At 39.7% G+C, this 6,672-nt stretch overlaps 1 pseudogene; it reads left to right on the forward strand.

The window, feature by feature from the left end:
• Positions 1-1,210: 1,210 nt before the first annotated feature.
• LOC122050290 lies at positions 1,211-2,571 on the forward strand (annotated as a pseudogene).
• Positions 2,572-6,672: the final 4,101 nt, after the last annotated feature.

Here is a 6,672-nt window from a genome sequence, read left to right on the forward strand (position 1 = left end):
ATTCGGGATCTTAGCAATGTTCATTTTTTTCTTGGCATAGAGTTTCTCTTACATTCTGAAAGTTGTCTTCTCTCTCAGAGCAAATATATTACTGGACTTCTATAACGAGCTAAAATGGATGGTGCACGTCCTATCTCCACACCAATCATTGAAGGTGGTTTCATTACATTTTCATTCTCCTCTTCAATGACTGACCCCAGATCTACCGAAGCATTGTTGGTGCCCTGCAATATGTTACCATTACATGACCCGATATTGCTTTCGCAGTTAATCATACCTATCAATTTATGCATGCTCCTACTGAACACCGTTGGGAAGGTGTTAAGAGAATTCTGTGATATCTCAAAGGAACTATTTTACATGGTTTTCTTTTATATCATCAATTCTCACTAAAGTTTATTGTGTACAGTGATACAGATTAGGCTGGATCTCCTGAAGATAGATGTTCTATTAGTGGATATACTATATTTTTGGGGTGAAATCTTGTTTCTTGGTTTTTAAAGAAGCAACCTACAATCCCTCACTCAAGTACTAAAGCTAAATATAAAGCTATAGCTAATTCGACGTTAGAAATTATTTGGCTACAATCTCTTCTTTCGGAATTACATTTTTTTTCCATCTGCTATGTTCAAAATTTGGTGTGAAAATATTGGAGCTACTTATCTTGCGACAAATCCTATTTTCCATGCTCGTACCAAGTATATAGAGATTGATTTTTATTTTGTTCATGAGCGTGTGTCGACTCGACAACTTTCAGTTTTTTACTTCTCTACTGAAGATCAAATTGTTGATATATTTACAAAGTCATTATCCAGACAACGTTTCACCAAGTTAGTACTCAAACTCAACGTTCAGACAATCCCGTTGAGTTTGTCAAGGGGGTAATGAAAATAATGGAAAATAATTTCGAATTAATTTCAATCAATTGAGATTTATTATATTTGACATCACAATCAATATCAACATCACAATTAAGATTGACATGAATCAAATAGTAAAAAAATACTTCCAAATCTATTATATTTATTACTATGCTTATAATTATATGTCATATTTAATTTTTCTATTATTATTTAGACAACTTGTATAAAGTCTATTAGCTTTAGTAAATAACATATCAAAGAATTATTCTCTATTTTTTTTTTTTCCGTTAGCTATTAATTTCAATTTAAACAACTCTGCCGATTCAGTGAAAGATGGCTTCTTTGAGATGACAAATGTTAGGCTACCGGATAGCCCCAACACTTCGGCCACAGCTGGAAGCAGGGAAGGCTACGAGTTGGCTTGCTTGAGTAATTGCTCCTGCAATGCTTATTCCCACAATGATAGTGGCTACTTTGTTTGGCATGGAGGGTTGCTGAATCTGCAAGAACAATATAATCAATCTGATACAGGTACTCTTTACTTGTGCTTGGCTGCCTCAGAGTTGCAATCTTCTGAAAGCCACAAGAAGAGAATGGTAGCACACATATCTGTTGGGGTCATTGTGCCAGCTGTTGTAGTTTGTTTGTTCATCATTGGGGGTTTGGGATGGAAGCGAGAGAGGAGGAGAGCTATCCAAAACTCAAAAGTTGTGCAGAATTCTTTGGTCTCCTTCATGTATGATGAGCTGCGGATGGCCACCAAAAACTTCTCAGAAAAGCTTGGAGGAGGGGGCTTTGGATCCGTGTTTAAAGGGTTGTTACCCGGCTCAATTGATATCGCTGTGAAGAAGCTTGAGGGTCTTTTACAAGGCGAGAAGCAGTTCCGAGCGGAAGTGAGCACACTAGGAGCCATTCAACATGTGAACCTCATGAGGCTAATTGGCTTTTGCTCTCAAGGGACCAAGAAGTTGTTGGTCTATGAATTCATGCCAAGCGGTTCGTTAGTTGATCAGCTTTTTCATAGCAACTTGAATGTTTTGGAAAACAAGATATCAAATTGCTATCGGAATTGCAAGAAGATTAGCTTATCTCCATGAGCAATGCAGGGACAACATTATACATTGTGACATTAAGCCAGAGAACATACTGTTGGATGCTGCACTTGTGCCAAAAGTAGCTGATTTTGGTCTAGCAAAGCTCGTCCGAAGGAACTTTAGCGAAGTTCTCACAACCATTCGAGGAAGTAGAGGGTACATGGCACCCAAATGGATTTCGAGTATGGCCATCACTACAAAAGTAGATGTTTACAGCTGCGGAATGATGTTGTTCGAGATCATATCAGGAAAAAGAAACCTAATATACAAAGGAGAAAGTAGTTTCAAGTTCTTCCCCTTAGTCGCAACAAACAAGCTCTTAATCGGAGATGTCAAAATTAAGCTTGCTAGACCAAAGGCTAGAGGGTAAAGCCAACTCGGAAGAGTTTGAAATAGCTTGTAAACTTGCCTGCTGGTGCATTCAAGATAACGAAATCTCGAGGCCAACGATGAGGCAAATTGTTCAAGCTCTAGAGGGCAATCTAGATGTCGGCATTCCTCCTGTTCCAAGGTCACTCCAAGTCCTAAATGACTCATGGATCGAGAGTATCGATTCCTCTAGTTCACATACAGAACTAAGGATCACTCTACCACTTGAACTAATTCTCAGATAAGGAGGGCAGTAACTATTAAAACCTGTTCAAGTTCCAATTAAACTCTTTCTAGAATGAGTTGTAGTGAGTTCATAATATTTTATTTTTACATAATTTATTGTATTTGAACTTCAAGTCTGCATGGAGGTTGTATGCCAATGCATTATTTTATTTTATTTTTTATTTCAGATTCTAAATTCATATTCAAATGTTCAGATATGGTTCTCTTCACATTCTAGACATGAACATAATGCAACTTTAAGATAGCAATCATCTACGAACATACTCGATACGGTGATTGAGGTGGTCCCCTGAGTTGGGTCAAACTCTAGGAAGTCGGATGATATAGTGGTCAAATTCAAGGAAGGGTCAACCCTTGAAGTCAACATAGTCAATCATCACGGCCAAGAGGTTATCTGACTAGACCATTGGGTCGGTCGAATGCCAAATCTCTCAATATTGATGAATAACGAAATACTAAGTCAGCACTTTCCGTAGCCAAGATTCTTTTGCCACTTGAAGATAGTGCGATTTACTAGCTTTGTCAAGTAGTCCAGCTGATCAGAACTATAGTTCAATCAGACAGAAAGGATGCTCAGTCCGATTGAACTCTTTGGTTAAACAGATAGGCCGAGTAAGGGATGAGTCCCTGACAATACTCTATAATTCCGATCGGCTTGCCATTACAAGCGATTGTTGATCGGGACACAGGAAGAATTCGGTCGGCTTACCATGTCAGCATATTGTGAGAGGAAACACAGAGATTGCGGGTCCATTTTAGGAAAGGTGTCAAAATATTTGTATGATATGTCCTTTCTCGAAAATATTTTGAAATTCATGCATAGACAAACAATAACACTATAAAAGGGGGGCTGCATCTATAGACGTACGTAGACAACGCAATGCGATACTATGTAATTTTACACACTCATACCCACTGTTCATTTATTATTTATCATTTTTAAATTGATCACTAACTTGAGTGTCGAAGAGCCTACATCAGGGACTTCCTCCCTAGCCCGGTTTCTAACTCTCATCTTGACAGCAGGACAGCTCGGAGTCACTTTTTGCTAAATCAAAGTCTTCAAGCAATCAGCATTATAGCCACCTTCCCCTTCAGCCATCTTCTCCGCTTTCGGACAAGATCATATTTGGCGTCATCTGTGGGAACTTCACCGACATCTAATCCTTGAAGATGGAAGAGAATGAATGACTCACCACAGTAACTTTGTCGTGGAAATATTTAGAACTGTTAATAGCCGCCTGAGCGGATAGAATACCACAACAACATCAAGCAGCGACTGGGTGCCACCCTCTTCCTAACGACCCGACTATATCTGTAACCGGCCCATAGGCCAAACACGAGACTCGAATGGATGACCAAACTGATTCCAACAAATCCACCCTCCCCTGGTCGTCGTCTCGCTAGCACCTGTGTAGCCGACCATGTCGTGCAATTTACTCTAATGACCTAATTCAGATTTTGACAACTGACAAGTGGATAAAAGTTAGAGTGTTTGTGATCTAATTGTGTTACCAAGTGTGCATGAGTTGATGGGTCTGGAAGACCTAACACTAGACTGAAATCTAGCTAGATTTGTGGGACTCGATAGCTGGTGTGAAGTCTAGATAGGTCCGCTGGACTTGGTGAGAAGTTCGGTTTGGTCCACGAGACCTGACAATCGGCCGAAATCTAGTTGAGTCCTGACAACTGCGGGAAGACATGTGGGTCAAAGGTGAGTCAAGCAACTACAGCTGGTAAGTAAAATGTAAGCAACTAGAAGAGAGATCCAGTGAGAATGTGTTCCTGATTGAGGGAACAATAGGCGTCAGTCTAACTTAGGTCAATTTGGGAAATCTAAGCTAAGACCTTGACTAGATCCTGGTTTTGGGGAGACAGGATCTAATTACTACTACTATATTACTATATTGTGCTAACTTTATTTTACAGGATAAACATATTTTTTGTTATCTCGACTAACTCTTTTTTCAGGAAAGAAGTTGCTGAAAAAGAGTGTCCGGGCGCCCGGAAGGGGTTCGGGCTCCCGGACCAACTTCGCCCTGGTGGGTGCCTGGCCAGACACCCGGGCGGTACAAGCGCCCGAAGTTGGTCCAGATGCCTAGACCAGAAAAATCATCCAGACCTGAGTTGGAGTGCAACAATTGGTCGAACCCACGTCAACAGTCTAAGCGCTCGGAGGTGGATAAACTTGACGCAATGGTCTAGGCGCCCGGAGGTGTTCTGGGCACTTGGAATGAGCCTATATAAAGGCCTTCGACCAATAGCTTCATATAGTCATCTGCTACGACTTTCATATTTGTGTGCTACTCCGAAAAGGCTCCGATGACACTGAAAGGCTGCTCTGAAGTTTGAAGAATGAAGACTTCTTCAAATTTCCTTTCTGTTTGTCGGTAACATTTACATTTTAGTTCTTGTACTCAAATTGTTGTAACTCATTTTCGAACTAATAGTGATTGGCCATCGAAAGCACTCTCACATCGAGCCTTAGAGTAGGAGTTGTTGAAAGCTCCGTACCAAGTAAAAAATTACTTATGTTAGCGTTTGTACTTTCTTGATTCTTTTTCGTTGTGTATTCTTAATTTTTTTAAAAAAAAGTGGTGATCCCCCTCCCCCCCCCTAGAGTCTTTATGATCCAACAAGTGCTATTAGATCCAAGTTAGCTTTGAATTGGTACAACTACCAATCAAGTAAGGGGGTGACTTTCAACTTTATTTTAATTTTTTTCCCCGATTTTGAGCTTTTCGATATAGTCCAAATTGGGCAATTATCTCTTTAGAAAAATCTCCTCGTCTCTTTCTGCAATAACTTGAATTGGTGCAATACCAATCAGATCTTTCTTTTCTCCCACACTACTTACCCCAAGTCCAAGTCTTGGCAATATTTTTAAGTTTTTCTTTCAAAAATTAATGGCCCAAAACAAGGGATACAACACTGTTCGTCCCATCCTCTTTAATAGGGATGACTTCCCATATTAGAAGAAACGGATGGAAGTGTACCTAAATATCGACATCGATTAATGATTCACCATCTGATGGGGATACAGGGTGCTGATAGACAAAGCAACTAAAATACCGCTCGACCGAGACAAATGGAATCCAGAAGATAAGAAAAAGGCTCAGATCGACTCGAAGGCAATGAACACAATTCAATGCGGACTTACAAAGGAAGAACTAAACTGCGTCAGCCCGCACAAGAATGTGAAAGAGCTGGGGGACAAGCTGGTTGAATTACATGAGGGCATGACCGATTCAAAGGTAACCAAGAGGGATTTACTTTTGAATAATTTATTTAATATTAAAATGCAGGATGAAGAAAAGGCTACTCAGCTATACGCAAGAATCAAAGATATTCTGAACGGGCTCCACCTAATCGGCCACCAACTAGAGAATAGGGATGTAATTAGGTCTATCTTGAACTCTTTTTCTTGAAATGCACTATGGGCATCTATAGTAGATGCCTATAATGTTTTGAAGAATTTAAATAAATTAAAATTAGATGAGCTATTTTGTGAACTTGAATTCCACGAATAGACTAACTCAAAGTAGGTTGAAAAAGGTGTGGCTTTTCTTGCAGGTCCATCAAAAGAAACAAAGACTAGAGCTTGAGTCAAGCCTGAGTTAGAAGATGAATCTGACCTAGAAGCCGACGAAGAAGAACAACTCGTGAGCATGGTTATTAAAATGTTCAGAAGAAGGAAGAACAACTTAACAAAGAAGGAATTACAAAAGGTAATCAAATCAAACGATGCGAAGGCAAAGGTCACATGCTACGGGTGTAACAAGAAAGAATAGTACAAGCATGAGTATCCAAAAATGAAAGAGGGCAAACCCAAGACAACCAGAAGAAACAAGGCACTCAAAGTGACTTGGGGCGAGTCATTTTTCGAAGAATCGGACAACGACGAATCGAAACATCATAACTACCTCTCACTGATAGCATCCAGACCGAAATTAGAAAGTTAGGCAGATAAAGATGATGAGTCCGAAGATGAATCAAGCCACAAGTCCGCACTCGTTTCCGAAGGTTCGAACACGATATCGTTTATTTTAACTGCTAAATTTTTAAAATAATTGCATGTCTGAATAAAAAATTAATTAGAT

Source organism: Zingiber officinale, chromosome 3A (assembly GCF_018446385.1).
Source record: "Zingiber officinale cultivar Zhangliang chromosome 3A, Zo_v1.1, whole genome shotgun sequence".
In the NCBI taxonomy this organism is placed as follows: Eukaryota; Viridiplantae; Streptophyta; class Magnoliopsida; order Zingiberales; family Zingiberaceae; genus Zingiber; species Zingiber officinale.